The sequence below is a fragment of the Mirounga leonina genome, unplaced genomic scaffold (assembly GCF_011800145.1).
Source record: "Mirounga leonina isolate KUSES-001 unplaced genomic scaffold, KU_Mleo_1.0 Mir_82, whole genome shotgun sequence".
Classification (NCBI taxonomy): domain Eukaryota; kingdom Metazoa; phylum Chordata; class Mammalia; order Carnivora; family Phocidae; genus Mirounga; species Mirounga leonina.
In genome coordinates, this window is record NW_023270825.1 from 47,781,578 (window position 1) to 47,797,927 (window position 16,350).

General features: G+C 45.2%; 1 protein-coding gene across 2 annotated transcripts in view; it reads left to right on the plus strand.

Annotated features, from left to right (window-relative positions):
* VCPKMT (valosin containing protein lysine methyltransferase) overlaps positions 1 to 16,350 on the plus strand; it is a 38,470-nt gene that overhangs the window by 11,550 nt on the left and 10,570 nt on the right. The window contains exon 7 of one of the 2 annotated variants that reach the window (XM_034992321.1): positions 15,198 to 16,332. The exons of the other annotated variant lie outside the window; for it this stretch is intronic. The gene's annotated coding sequence lies outside the window, so the exon portion shown is untranslated. Of the gene's footprint in view, positions 1 to 15,197; positions 16,333 to 16,350 lie in introns of those variants that run through there. 2 annotated transcript variants of the gene reach the window in all.

Here is a 16,350-nt window from a genome sequence, read left to right on the forward strand (position 1 = left end):
GGTGAAAGAAAAACATTTGTTTCCCACTTTTTTTTATAGTTTTAAAGTAAGTGCCATGGACATTCAAAAGCCAATAGAAACAGGAGACTCATTTCTAAATAGAGGAGCCTGGGCTTGCTGGCTGGAGCTCCAGGATTAACATTCCACCTCCCTGGACCTTTACCCAGTTCTTCTGTGGTTCTTATCTCTGTAAAACAGACCAGTTAGGTAGCAGGTAATGAAAGTACAGCAGCAGGTCATTTTTCCGAAGTGGGACTTGATGTATCTACATAACTATGTTCAAAGTTTGGATGTATTAACTCTAAAAGAGCAAAGCGACTATAAAATATTTGTGTAGCAGTTACCTCCCAAAGAAGCGAACTTTTACCATGTCACGAATATATGTGATGGGTTGCAGGAGCTTAGTGTAGCTCATCTCTCGGGCTACCTTGGGGAGTCTGTGCCAACGGACAGGAACAAGAGAAACTTGAATTGTAGCTGCTTCCTCATCAGCCGGTGTAAAGAGGCATGTGGGCTTACCTGCATTTATTAAATTTTCAAGGCCTTTTTTATTTTCCATTGATGGAAAAGATCGTCATGAACACTAAATAGCTGGTTTTAATTTTTAGAAACATTTATTCCTTACCTGTAATACACTAACTTATCTTGATGAAGAATAAGTTCGCACTGTTTAATATTCATGAGGTTGAAAACTGGTATTTCTCCCTTGCAAAGCAAACTGAAGGCTTTTGGAAAAGAGCTATTGTAGATGTAGATTTTACAGGCTTAAATGTTTGAGTAGTTAGCAGATTTCTATTAGCTTTAATGAAGTAGTACTGACAGTCTATTAAACCCTTGATGGATCAGTGCTTTTAAACACTAGTGGGTAATTTTTTTTTAAGTTAACGTTTATTCCAGTTTGTTAGTTTACTGAAACCCAGGCATTAGCAGTGTGAGCTCCAGGTCCACATGTTGGCTCATCATTGCTTTGATAAATCATTGCTGGAGTTAAGAGTATACAATACAAACATCCATGTATCTACATGCAACACCTGACCTTGTTCTTTTAGGAATGTGTCCTGAAAACCCGCTTGTGGGCCGCCTGGGTGGTTCAGTCGGTTAAGTGTCTGACTCTTGATTTCAGCTCAGGTCATGATCTCAGGGTCGTGGGATTGAGCCCTGGCATGAGGCTCTGTATTTAGCGGGGAGTCTGCTTGAAATTCTCTCCCTCTGCTTGGGCACACGTGCACTCGCTCACTCTCTCTAAAATAAATAATCTTTAAAAAAAACGAACCCTGCTTGTACTGCACGCACAGTACAGCTGCATATTGGAGAGCTCCAAATGTAAACAGCATATTTTATCCAAAACTTAGATGAGAAGCTCTAATTTGCATTCAGAATGAGTATAAAGAATAATCTTGTGGCATGTAATTCACATAGGCCTGGTTTCTGAAAACTTAAAAACAGGAAATACAAGTCTTAACAGTCTCACAAATAATAAATGTTTAACCAGAGTATCTTTGGATTTCTGTTACAGAAATGTGCTTTTTTTTTTTTTTTTTGGTATTTAATTTATTTATTAGAGGAGATGGGTAGGGAGGGACAAAGGGAGAGGAAGAGAATCTTAAGCAGGCTTCATGCCCAGTGCAGAGCCTGACTCGGGGCTTGACCTCATGACCCCGAGATCATGACCTGAAATCATGAGTAGGATGCTTAACTGACTGAGCCACCCAGGCGCCCCCAAAACTGTGCTTTTAAAATAGCTATCTTCTTTCTAAATCTTGTCACAAAGATTTTTTTTTTTTTTTAGTTTCATTGTTCCAAAACTCTGCGCTCTCAGACATATATATGACACCCACATTCAGTCTGTTACTCTCTGTCTGAAGTATCTGGTTGTTAACCTGAGATCCTAAGGAAGAGGAGAGCACAGGAGTGGCTTAGTATGGCCAGGAGGAACAGAATTCCCCATTAGCCCCAGGAGACAGCCCCAGCTCCACTCTATGTCCAGTCACCTTCCCGTTATGCACCCAAGCTTGAACATTCTGTTTTTCTCTGGAGAAGATCGTTCACTTGATTACTACCTAATCCACCTGTATGTCCTTTGGCAACTTGACCTTTCTATGGAAAACTGTGATATTAATTTATCAGAACTAGGGACTTGACTGCCATCTACCAGAAAATTGTCATGTATATAAATTATACAAGTTTGGAGTTAAATTATAATTAAAATTTTTTTCTTTAACTTCAAAACAGTCTATAATGTGAATGGTGTCCCCTTTCATGGCCCTTTTTGAAGTACACAGCCTGAACAACCACATACTGCAACCCTGGTGAGATATAATGTAATAGGCAGCTAAATATATAGGTTTGGGGGCAGAGGAGAGGGTGGATAGTGAAAGGTGAGGTCTTATAGATCACTCCAGATGTATAGATTGAAAAAGACATCCAAGATAAGATCCTGGGAAATATCAGAATTCAAGGAATAATTAATTGGAAAGAAGAGAACTAATAAAAATCTTGGAAATGTCTTCTCCTGTGGCTTCAGGGACAAGCAATTCTTAATTTAAATATATTGATGGTCATATAACTCCTATTTGTATACTACAGACACCAAGATCTCCAGCCCACCTCTCATGGGCCAAGTTCAGATTTTGTACCTCTGTCCCCAAATCAACATGGTAATGCTGCTTGCCGGTCAACAGTTTTGTTGTCTGCAGCACAGCGGTGCTTGGATAATTATTTTACTATGGTGGTCCATATTCTATAAAAATGAGAGAAGACCCAAGAAGGAATATGTTATTCCTAAAGCTAGGAAGCTTAGGTCTCAAATTAATGAGCCAGCCTAGGGTGGAAATAAATACTGGTTCTCAGAAAGCTGGAAATCTTTAGCTTCCCAGGCTGTACACTGGACTTCGTTTGATTGTGAGTTTGCTTGTGAAAAGGAACAAGGAGAATGTAAAATAAAGAGGACAGAACCAACACTGGAAGTCTTAATGTTGAACAGCAAGGTCTAATTCATTTTCTCTCTGGGAATGGAACTCCCCTCCGGTCTGACTTCAGTAAATTCAACTTTCTCCTTCTGCCCGGTGTCTGGATGCTCCTTGTCAATCATCATCCTGTTCCTTCTCTCTTGCCTGCCTCACGATCCCCCAGACTTCTGTCTTTTGACAGCTCACCTTTATGCACTCTCCTTCATATGTGGTGCAGTTCTCATGATTCCCACTACAAGCTTATTGTAGATTCTTCCTCTCTTGGCCTTTGGCTGTGACCCCTCTCTGAAGCCCTGGCCTTGCCTCTTAGCTGCCTGCCTGATATCTCCCTCTGCTTGCTATCCATTTCAAGCAAAATTTCTACCACTTTGACTTGTCTGCCTTGCTGGCTAGTTTTACTAATGGTATCATTCTCTCACCATCTTTAATTCCTTCTGCCTCTGCATAAAACCAGCAGGTCATAGAATCCCCCATCAGAGGGCCTCACAGTCCTTCTCCCCTTTCTGTTTTTACTGCCATCCTCTCAGGTTCGGGCCTCATTACCTCTAATTTATGCTTTCGTCATAGTCTCCACACACATCTGTGCTAACAGTGGTGACAGAGCACTTTCCTAACTTGGAGTTCCGAACCGTTCATCATCCTGCTCAGAAACATCCCCAGAGCCTGCTGGACGTTCAGTATCCTTTCCAGTACACTCCTGTCGCTTGCCTCTTGCTCTCTTGCCAAAGTGGATGTTTCTGGATGTACAGGTGTGTTTTACTGCTCCTGTCTTTACTCATGATCTTTTCATATAGTGGACAATTGTAGCAATAACTTCTGTCCTCCATCAGACTTTCTCCCAACTGTCCGATAAAGACCAAATTTCCCAGAACCCACTGCACTGACCCTTCTGCCTGCCCTGTAAACCCAGCCTAACTGCTTCATGTCCTCAGCTACAATTTAGGGGTGGGTGTCATGTGACCCAAGCTAACCCCACAGCGCCCTCCTGGATTAGAGGCACTTCTTTTCTTTCTTTCTTTCTTTCTTTTTTTTTTTTTTTTTAAGATTTTATTTATTTGACAGAGAGACAAAGCGAGAGAGGGAACACAAGCAAGGGAAGTGGGAGAGGGAGAAGCAGGCTTCCCGCCAAGCAGGGAGCCCGATGTGGGGCTAGATCCCAGGACCCTGAGATCATAACATGAGCTGAAGGCAGACGCCTAACGACTGAGCCACCCACGCACCCCACATTTCTTCTTTTTTGGATAGCTAATGCTAATGATGAAATGAGCCCTGAGTTCCCAAGAATAAAGTCAACCCAGAGAAAAGCAGAGTCTAGAAGCAAGGAGAGAAACTGGTATTCACTTCGAGCCTCTGGACCCAACCATGCCTAAAGCCAGCTGCTCTCTCTGGACTCTCCAGTTATATTACCAAGTTAAAGAACTTTGGTTGGGGATTGGGTTTCTCTTCCCTGTAGTGGAGCAGGTCCTAACTGGTAGAGTGTTCGAGCTTTTCTGCTCTTCAAACCCTACTACTATCTGAAGATCCTTTTCATCCACTACTTTTTGCAGGAAGTGATCTGCTTTTTAAGTCTTTATTTTGTCCATAATACCAGCCCAATCATCTTAGCAGTTGACTTACAAGCTTTCTAGCATAGTGTTGCTTGCTGATCATACTATGGAAATCCTAACCTACCAAACTACAAAAGTAAACATCATAAAACTAGTCAGAAAGCAAAAGTGAGGAAACAAAAACCCATTGTGGGAATAGTTTGATTTCATGTGTTAACTAAAGAGCAAATCCACCACCTTTGTACCCAGAAAATGTTCAAGCCTCCACCTCTCTATCCCCATCCTGGAATTCTTATTTACAGGGAGTAACTCAGGAGTCAAGAAGATGAATTGCTTAGGAGAGAGGGTAGATGCTGGGGCTGGACTAACCCCCAAGGTTAGGGGGTGCCTAAAAAGTGGAGGGAAAGTTACAACATGCATTAGGAGAGGTCCTTGGGCAGTGAGGTCTGTGATCCGGAAAGCAAGATTAGGAATGGAAAGTGTCATCTAAGAAAGGTTAAACTTCTTTGCTGCTTTTTTCCTGGATTATGGGAAAAGCCTACATTTCGTGTGGAGTTGTATCTCTTTTATTGTCATTCCCTTTAGTTACACAGCTTTCAGGAAGGTGACACCTGGGTGGTGGCAGAAAGTGAAGAGGCCAGTGTAAGAAACATACTTGCCCATGTTACCCTCTGGTGAGGCTCACAGTAAGGGAGCAGCGTCCCCTGCATGGGAACAGGTCTGCAAAGGTCAGGCAGAGCTTACTGGATGGACAGGACAGAGCTGGAAGAACCAGGGAAAGCCCCTACACTGGGTGGGCCACTCAGAGAGATGCAAGATAAAATCTCCCCTTTCCCAGTATATGTCAGAGGGGAGCCCTGCCATTGAGGCAGGGTTGACTCTTGGGGGTGCAGATGTTACAGATATAATACACATTCCACTGGACTTTAGATGTACTAGTCCAGAGCAAAGTATTTAAAAAGATTGCAATGAGCCAATTTTTTTTTTTATATTACCAGGTTTGAAACTGTCAATACAATTTATACTCATATCATGTTATTCCAAATAAATTGGTAAGGTAGTTTTAAAAATTGTGATTTCTTTTATGGGATGTCTATAAAGTTTTTCTGTTGTGACTATACATTATCCTAAAACCAAATTGAGATTTAAAATATATATATCTAAAATAAAAGCATGCATTTCAAAAGCTTCCAGAATGATCCCTGAGTCTCACGAGGGCTAATTTATGAAAGACCTAAGACAACCATTCACTTTCTGTTCGCACAGTAGAGCCCTGGGTTGATTTTAAATACAGCTTTGATGATTGACACATGATTGGCTGCTGTTATAGGAGAATTAAATTAGCAACCAGTAGGAAACCAGATTAAATGGTGGCTTGCATCTGGATGGGCTTAGGACTGTCAAAATTGATATAAGTGCTACTTTATGTGATCTTGCTTAATGTGATCAGGGCTAAGCTCACACTCAAGCTAATATTGCCACTTAGCAATTCAGAGTTTTGCATTTAGATAAAGATCTCTGCCCAGACCTGTGTAATGTGAGCAGAGAGAATGATGGTGTGTGTGTGTGTGTGTGTGTGTGTGTGTGTAAGGAAGGGTGAAGGCTGTAAGTAGGTTTGTAATTAAAGGCTGGAAGAATTCTACTGCTTTATTTTTCTTACTAGCGTCTCTAGAGCGCAGGCACACCTTGCCAGATAGCCTTGAAAATGTCGTTGTTATTCTGGAGCAAAAAGAATGGAATTGTTTGCTGTCCTTCCTTGAGGACCTGGCAAGGAGAGTGGAATTCTGTAAAGAGAGAGCCCAGGACTCTGGCCTCCTCATCCTCCCATGCTCAGGAGGAGGATGAAATGGCTCCAGCTTACGAATCTCCTCAGAAATGTTTCTCCAACCACAGGGGAGTTCGCACAACTCTGGCTGACCCATGAGGCCCCAGGGCATTCTGCTACCGAGCATTGACTGTGATGTGGAGAGTGGCCACTCAGAGTCTCCTCAGGTGGCCCTGTCCCTCTCCTGATTAAAGATTTGCCTCAGCATCTTTTGGTGGAAACTTTCTGGGCTAGATGAAGGCCCGATGGCAAAGGCTGAACTCCTATCCCCGCTGTTGACAGGCTGGGAGTCCTTGGGCGAGTCCCTCGGTCTGAGTTTGTTTCTTCATCTGTAAGATGGGGATGATGATGGTGGTGGTGACACTGGTTCTGTCCACCCACAGAGTTCTTAAGGTGCTCAAACAGGAAAATGGATGTGAGAGCCAGTGGTCCACTTGAAAGCTGAATGGAATGTGAGTTACTGTGTTTGGTGCTCACCATTGACAAAAGGCGGGATTCCTTCTCCCGCCTTACGCAGCCAGGCACACTCCATTCGGGGGTAAACAGGGTCGTTTCTCCAGGACTGCGAGCGCTCTGTGGTCACAGCGGCCGCCGTGCATCTGCTTCATGTGCAAACGGGCAGGTGTGCTGAGCTGAAGGTCTGCGGCAGGGCGTGGAGATAGTTCCCGTCAGTCTCGCAGGCTTTCTTCCCTTCAGACCCTCATTGGTCTTGAGCCACATCTTATCAATCTTCGCCCTCACTTTTTCTCTTCTCCTGAGATATGGAGAGACAGAGTCACCATGTCTCCTCACTTGTGTCTGGTGCGCCAGGCCTCGTGGCAGGTGCCGGGGATGCCAGCAAGTTGTGAGCTGCCGGCTGGCACAGGAAGGAGCCGGTTCCTGAAAGGAGTTAAGTGCTGTAGGACAGAGCCCAAGACATGCCAGTCATTTTATAGATACTTAACTCTTCTTCTACTTCTTCTTAACTACTACTACTACTACTACTACTAGTACTACTACTACGGAAGCATAGAGGATTGGCCTGGTTTTGCAAATGTGTTTCCTTTGACTTCTCCAACCTATTAAATGAAAGCACTCCTCAACTCCATACTGTGGCTTGTTTCATTGTCCCTGGAAGACTTTAGGGTTGCAGGTCTTCCAAAGCAGGTGATAAACACTGCTTTGGTTTGTGGGAGCTCCTAGCCCATCAGAGGCCCTGCTGTGGAGACCAGGGCATTAGACACTGGGCTTGCAGGGATGCCGAGGCCCTCAGGTCCTGGCTTATCGGACAGGGCTCTCCCCAGGGCTGAAAGTCACGGGAGGGCTCAGCTGCAGGAACCCACTGGTGTTTGCTCAGAGAGGGGAAGTTCTGCGGCTGCCTGGATGGCCGGGTCCCGAAGGTGGTGGTGGACGTTGTGCAAGGTGCAGAGAATCCTCCTGAGACGGCCTTGCATACTCCCGCCTTCAAAGCATCACCCCACCCCTTACAGCTGGAGAACTGTGGCATGCCACCAGGGAGAGCCAGGACCAGCTGGCTCCTGGTTCCAGCGTCAGGCCTCCAGACACTGGAGAGGTGCTGTGTACGCTGATTCATGCTCAGAGCCCATTTGTCCACTGGTGCCTTCCTCCTTCCAAGGACACCATCATCTTCAACAAAAGAGAACCCCAAATACTCATTACATTCATTTTATGTAAACCCCCAGTCGTGGCACAGTGGCTGAGGATCCCCTTTGGTCCTGGCACTTGACTCTGACTTTGTTGATTCGCATTTATGTAAGTGCTGGGTGGAAATCGGAAGGTGTTTGTCTAGCCCAGAGGCCTCTCCAGATGCCTCCATTTTAAAGATTCTGTTCTGTTTGTTCACAGTGGAGCTTCGGTGACATTTTTTCATGTTTCTTGTCTCATCTTGCTAACTCCACGGCCCCCGCCTTGAAGACAAGAACAGCATCTCACATCCTGCATGATCCTTGCACTTATTGCTGGAGGAAGATTCCATTATCTAGTGCAGTAATTAATCCAACCATACTTTCTTGAGCACCTATGATGTGTGACTAGGTCCTGAGGGAATACAAACATAAGCAGATGTCAGTGAAAAGTGAGGCAATAGAGTGGAGAAAGAGTAGTAACTTATTTCGTAGAGTTTGGTAGGAGTGAGAGCATTAGGGTTGAGAGAAGGCAGGTAGGAAAGGATCAAAGAGGAGAGATGGTGGCTGAAGACTAAGGGGGGTTTCTGGGGGCAGGGGCACGAAGTGAGATTAGGAGGATCCCAGATGGAAGGAATGCGATCCAGAGCACAGGCAGATTAATTGATTCTGGAAAGAAGAGGGTCACCCCTTCAGTAGACTAATGGAAGGATAGAAGGAAAGAAGATGGAGCTGCATTTGGACATGGATGTAGAGAGGAAAGGGGTTCACCACTAATGTCCTTGGGTTTTCACTGTTAAATGAATCAAAAAGGCGACTTGGGTCCAGACATGAAGGAGCTTATGCTGCTAAGGATCCATGGCTGGGGCAACTTAGAAGTGGCATCTGTCACACACAAATGGCCGTGTGGCCTGATGGGGAGGAGATCTGGGAAAAGGGAAGCTAAAGAAAAACAAAGCTGGGAAACAGAGTTATCCTGAGGGTCGTCTTTCGTTCACTCCCCTGCCCTCACTCCACTTACCAGGATCCGGAAGCCCCCAGGGGTCACCCCACCGAACTGGCCTTCCTCAGGTTCCATAGTACCCTGGCCCAACCTCCCCTCTTCCCTCAGAAGGCCCCTTGCCGGTGACCTGTCACCTAAGTGCTGTTATTGTTTCGGCAGGTGCTCCTGGCTTTGGGCGCTTTTCTCTCTCAGATAATAGCATGATATTCTTGGGGGGTGGGGAGGTCCCAGTAGCTTTTGGTTCGCACAGACTTTACATCAGCTCTGGATCAATATTCCAAATGGTTAATTCTCAGAGAGACCATTCAACAAAGTATCAATTTACCATATGGCCAACTTGTCAAATTTGCCAAAATAACCAGTTTCCCAAAGCTTGTTTCAAGGCGTACTCCATATATGAATATATTCATGCATATATTTGCCTCAAATATAGTCAGTGAATATAAATATATGCCTCATGCATAGTCAATGATTCTGAAGATGTCCAACAAAGAGGAATATATTTTTCTTGTGAATATGGTTAATAAATATGTATTTATTATGGGCTGGATCGTGCCCCTCCAAAATTCATATGTTGAAGTCTTAATCCCCAATACCTCAGAAGGTGACTGTGTGGAGATGGGGTGTTTAAAGAGGTAATTAAGTTAAAATGAGGCCATTAAAGTAGAGCCTAACCCCGTCTAACTGGTGTCTTTATGAGAGGAGGAGATTAGGACACAGACGGGTGCAGAAGGAAGATGATGTGAAGACATAGGGAGAAAGTAGCCATCTACAAGACAAGGACAGAGGCCTCAGCAGAAACCAAGCCTGCCAACACCTTTATCTTCGACGTCTAGCCTCCAGAACTGTGAGAATATATATTTCTGTTGTTTGAGCCACCCAGCCTGTGGTACTTTGTTATGGCAGCCCTAGCATGCTAACTCAATAATCTCATGGCTATATTTTAAAATATAAGATATTTTTCGGGCACCTGGGTGGCTCAGTTGGTTGGGCGTCTGCCTTTAGCTCGGGTCGTGGTCCCGGGGTCCTGGGATTGAGTCCCGTGATGGGCTCCCTGCTCAGCGGGGAGTCTGCTTCTCCCTCTGTCTGCCGCTCCCCCTGCTTGTGTGAGCCCTCTCTCTCTCCCTGGCAAATAAATAAAATCTAAAAAAAATATATATATATATATATATATATATATATATAAATAAGATATATTTCATCAGTATTTTAAGGAATGATTTGTTAAAAGATCTGAGTTTTAGAGCAGTTTAGTCTCCTCAGATATATTCAAGAAGAAGATATTCATTTAACATTTTAAAAGTCTTAACATAAATCTGTTCAAATTCATTGATTCTTTTCAGGAAGACTATTTCTTCAAACAGGATTTTGATAAGTGTGGCAGGTCGGTCATTGATTTACAGCCCATCAGGCTGCTTTCCTGATTCTCCACGTGGTTAGAGGCTGTCCTCTGTGCAGAGGGGCTGGCAGTGTGGACGTGGGGGTCTATACATTCTCGTTGCACTCTGCGAGTGCACACCAGGCACAGTGCTAGCTGCCTTCCCAAATGGGATTCCCCGAATTCTCACCATAGGCTTAGGAGATAGACAGGTATCCCATGGTACATACAAGAATATCAGAACTCAGAGCAGTTAAATAACTCCCCATGGTCACAGAGCTAATCATTAGGGAGAACATTCCCTAGTTCTGATAGATCTAGACAGGTTAAGTCCCACCTCCGCTGCGTCCCAGCTATGTGACCTAAGACAAGTGGATTAACTTCTCTGTACCTCAGTTTCTTCGTTTATAAAATGGGAACAATACTACTAACCGGTTGGGGTTGTTGAATGGGTTAAATGAAATAAGGTGTGTGCTTGGCACAGAGCCTGGCATGTACAAAGTCCTCCAATGTTAGCTGTTGCTATCAACTTAGGAAATATGGTAAGTAAGTATAACATCAGACATTATACAGCAGTGTTTCAAAGTGCTTTCAGTTTTTGAGAGGGGGAAATCAAGGCTGAAAGAAGTTGAGGGACTCAGTTGGGGCCCTCCAGTCTTATGTTCTGATTGGTGAAGCCCACCCACATTAATGTTAACTTAATTAACATTAACATTAATTAATTTAAATGTTAATCTCCTCTGAAAACAGCCTCCCAGAAACATCCAGAATGGTGTTTGACCAAATATCTGGGCAATGTGGCCCAGCCAAGTTGACAAATAACAGACTCACCATCACAGTATTTTTGCTCAGCTCCATCAAGAATTTTCTGAGAGCTTTCGCTTGTCACTAAACTTCACCCCTAGGCCCCAGATGCCCTGGGAAAGGGAGGAAGGGCTGTGGGAGAGGGCTGAGTCTTGAGCCCTGCTCCCTCCCATCTTTTCTCCTTCAGAAGGAAAATGCTGGAATGAAACAATTTATTGTATCAGACTGGTAGGATTGTAGGTGAGCATTTTTTTTTCCTTTCGTCATTTCTTTTGATATGGTTGTAATGTCTTCATTATGTATTAACTGTAAGCTTACATGCAACTTAATGAACCAGAGGGAAAATGTGTTTATAATCTTCTCTTTAATTATGGTACTTGTTTAAGGTTTGCTTAAGCATTGTTCGTTTTAAGAAAATCAGTCTTATTGAGGTAGAACTGCTGACTCAAAACTAGATTTTTATAACACTCTATCTTTGTTGAAACTCAAAGCTATAGTCTGCATAAACTGAAGTCTCACCATCTTGTATGTCAGAGGAAGGACACATCTTGGAGACTGGTCTAAAGTGCAGGAGCAAAAATCAGCCTTTTAAGTGTTAAGACTATAAAACAGAAATCATAAGGCAATAGTTGTGTGGCAGTATTAAGATTATTATAATTATTAGGTAAGCTTGCTAAGGTCAGTAAGTAGAAATTCTCCTCCAAATAATACTACTGTAGGACTATGCAGCTGGCCAGATATCTAAAGCGTGCCAAAGGAAGGACTCTAATAAAAACTAAACCCTTATATTTCATCGCCCCATGTCACAGGAAGGCCAGATCTCATTCTTCTCATTCAGACTGAGAGAAGTTCCAGGTTATATGGCTGCCAAGTGGTAGGGAGCAGATGAGACCCACATGGTCTTTCTTTTACATTACAGTCAATCCAGCATCTTTGTTGGGTGCCTGGGACTCACAGCTCAGGTACTAGAGTACAGGGGTGAGTAGGGGAGAATGCTGGAGAAAAAGTAAATTAAGGCCATTGTTGCTAATCAGCCTCCTCAAAGGAAAATAGAGTCAGTTCAAAAATTGCATTGTCTATTTTGAGTTAGAGACTTCATTTCATATATATGTGCAGGGCTGCCCAGAACTGGTAAAGACAGAAAAAAAAAAGAAAGGATGAACACTTTAACACAATTTGCAGATTACTGTTTTTCTCACCAACAAAAAAATCTCCTAAACCTTGAGGAATGGAAGTGGGTTGGGGGGTGGAGAGGAAGGAGTGGCGCTGGTGACAGGTTTTCTCTCTGAGAGGGGGGAGTCACACCCTCAGGGCTGTGAAAATGAATCATGTCTCTTCTATCAAGGCTTCGCACAGATTTTCTGGGAAACCTGTCATTGAGGATACAATAGAGAGGACTGTCCTTTTTGGTAGCTTAGCGTTTTCCGGAGGAAACAAAGTAAACCAATTTGGGGACTAAATTGCAAATTAAAATAAAAATTAAGGTGTGTAATGTGGGCTACGTTTCCCTTTTCAGGGGGTCGGCAAAGCCAGCCTTGTTCAAGGAGAAAATGTTAGATTTGGTTTCAACAGTGTAAAGGGGTGATGGTTGTGGTTCCATCTTTCATGCCAGGAGTGGCTCTTTTCAGAAAAGCACAAAGAGCATCATCCATACGGCAGCTCTCTGGTTATGGGACAATCCCATGTGCGTCATTATATTTAAGCTTCCCTAAAGCAGATTTTGGATCCCTGTCTTCTGGACGAGATAGTTTAAGGCCACAGCTAAGGGCACACATTCTAACTCAAAGCCCATGCTCTCTCTGCTTCAGCACAAGGTGGACGGACCCACTCAGTCTGTGGAGAGGGGCAGAGTGGCTGATGTGATTTCTTGTTGGCTCCTTGTTAAGAAGGAGACCAACTGGGGTGCCTGGGTGGCTTAGTCGGTTAAGTGTCTGTCTTTAGCTCGGGCCAGGGTCCTGGGATTGAGCCCCAAGTCAAGTAGGGCTCCTGCTCAGTGGGGAGCCTGCTTCTCCCTCTAACTCTGCCTCTTCCCTACCCCCCACCACTCATACTCTCTCTTTCTCTCTCTCTCAAATAGATAAAATCTTAAAAAAAAAAAAAAAGACCATTTTGCCTGGGACTAAAGGGTTTTCCAGGCCATGGGAGACGCCTGGCCAAATTGAGACAACTGGTCACCTTATTATGTTACCGGAGTCCTCATAGGAGATTCTTCAGCAGCCACATTGAGTGGTAAAATTTTTAGGACAACAGTTACATATGCATGGAATTTGCATATAATTTACTTCTACTCAAACAATATTTGCAAGCATTTTAAAATTTAACATTTTGCTATTCTAAGATTGTCATTTTGACTGCTTTTTTCCCCCATTTCTTCTTCATTGTTGTCTCAAATCCCCAAGGGGTAGATGTGGAGGAAGGATAGAAACAGGAAAATAAGACAGACATTTGCTCCCATATTTAAAATGTGGTCTTGGTTGCAGTATGTTGAGGGCTGATCTGTAGTAGTAATTCTCAAACTTGAATATTGTGGGGGTAGGCAGCCCCTAAGATGGCCCCCAGTGATTCCTGCCTCTTGGTATTCCTGCTCTTCTGAAATTCTCTTCCTTTGAGTGTAGTCTAGATTGGGATTTGTCTTGGGGAAGTCCCCCTTCCTGCCTCCCTTCCCTAGCTCTGGGGAAAGTCAGAGACCCATGTGGTGAGGAGCTGATGTTTCCAGCTAATAGCCAGCAAAAACCTGAAGCCCACTGAAGGCCATGCAAGGGAGCCTAGGAGCGATTCTTCAGCTCCAGTGGGGTCTTGAGGTGATCTCAGCCTGAACCAACACCTGACCGCAGCATCACGAGAGACCCTGAGCCAGAATCCCAGAGCTAAATCCATCCCTGTTCTTGACCCCTATGAACTCTGAGCTAATAAATGTTGGTTGTTTTCAGCCTCTGTGTTGGAGGGTAATTTGCCCAGAAGCAATGATAACGAATACAAATGTGCATCAGAATCACCTAAATAACAACTTGATAAAATGTGGACTTCTAGGACCCACCCATGGAGATTTTATTCAGTAGATGTGCCCCAAAGTCTTTCCTTTCCATCAGCAATCCCGGGAGAATCAGAACTGAACAATTTTTTGCTTAAGAGCACATCTCTAGAATAAACACTCCCTGGAAAGGCCTAGAGGGAGGGAAGACTGCAAGGGAGGTACAGCTGCCAGATAAACTACAAGACACACAGTTATATTTGAATTTCAGATAAATAACAAAAGATGTTTTTGCATAAGTTTGCCCTGTGCAGTATTTGGGACATATTTATACCGAAACATTATTTGTTACCGGAAATTCAAATTTGACTGGGTATTCTCTATTTCTATGGCTCAGTGCTATCCAGAGGTAAGGCCCCCGCATAAGTGAAGGCCCAGTGGGAGGCAAAGTGGTGCCTTCCTTTGGCAAATGGCAGGATTTTCATCCCTGAGGGGCCAGTGAGAGGGCTGCAGGCTGCCTGGCTTGGTCCTGCTCCTCACCCGCCCCACGGGCAGGCCACATGCAGGCCACACGCAGTCTGGCGGCCCAGGGACTGTCCCATCGGAGGGTTTCAGGGAGCTACTCAGGAAGCCCTCCCTCACAGCCTGCCAGAGGGCGCGGGGCTTGTAGCCGAGTGGTGCGGGCCAGGGGCCCCGCGCGCCCAGCCCCAGGGAGAGGCGGGCCCTGCCTGTGGGGATGCTGCTGCCTGGTTGGCGCCGCCCACAGTGCCACAGCTTGCTCCTTTGGGTGCTGTGCTATCAGCCTTTTCCAGAGCAGTGAGGGAATGCCAGGCTTCTCCCACATCCCTCCAGGAACTCAGCTGAATGCAGCTGCTCATAATGTGTGCATTTCTTATTCTGAGTATGTCTGAGTCTCTGATGAGCTCTGTTTATTGCAGCTCTCCACCCTGTAAAAGAGGAGGATGGTTCCAGAGACAGTCCTTAATGACTGAGGCCTCAAGAACTCTGGCTTTTAATTCTTTTGTATGGGCTTTCTTGTCACAGGGCACAGTCTTAATTTTGATGTGTTTATTTTCAGCTATGAAATGTCTTCAAAGAGATAGAGAATGAATGAGAATATGTGTGAGCGTGTGTGTATGTGAGAGAGAGAGAAAGAGAGAGAGATTGGCTGGCAGACTGAAGTGCTCAAGGCAGGGATGGAAGATACAGGCTCCGAACATGTGCAGCTACAGTAAAGTCAAAGACTCGACCATGTGCATTGAAACTGATTCCGGAAAGTGAGGTCTGGTCCCTGGTGCTCTGGCCCAGCCCTGGCCCGAGGTCTGAAGCAAGCCAGCCTAGAGCCCACAGGAGGGGAAGTCCGCTGCCTCTCTCACCTGAGTGCAACTGTGCAGGGCTCTGAGTTTTTGCGAGACAGGGAGGAGGTTTGGGATCCAATGTGCAGAATCTGTCTGCTGTGGGAGCTCTTGAGGGCTCGAGGAGAACTCCTCGGGCGCTGCTTCCTAACACCGGCGTGACTGAAACAAAACCAATTGGAAAAGTAGAAAACCCAAGGGTGATGCTGCCACTTCACACCTGGAACGTCAGGGGAATCGCACGGCTCAGTTCCAGGACCCTCGGAGCACATGTGGCTGCCTCGGAGGACCCGAGAGTCCCTTGGATCTAGATAGAATGGTATGGAGCTGGGAGGGGCCGGAATCCCCGGCTCCCACTGTGGCCTTCACCTTGGCCTCTCTGGGTAGCTGAAAAATGAATAGGTGCCCCGGAGGTCTGTCGTGAACATTAAGTGCAGTGATGTATGTGAAGCGCTTGGCCCTTAGCACTCAGGAAAGGGCTGTCAGTATTTCTGTGTGTGTGTTTAGGTGTGTGGGTAGCAATGCTGGGGTCACTGGGGAGCGTTTCAGTGTAGTTTAAACAAAAAACCCAGCTGAGACAGGGTTCATCTCTACGTAGAGTCCGTGGGACTGGAAAGAACCGTAGCCCGTTTAATGCAGCCCCTCTGTTTTAGAGATGATGAGACTCATGCAGACAGGTGAGGGTTTGCTCAGGATCTCACAGCCATCTCCCTCTCTAGAATCCCATACCCTGCCTGCACCATGAGGAAACAGCTGTGCTTGGAGCCCAGAACCTCCAGCGAGGTAGTTGCTAACACAGCAACCCCAGAGCTCTGCTGGGTCCGTTCAGAAACCACCACCACCACCACCACCACCACCACCACCACCACCACCACC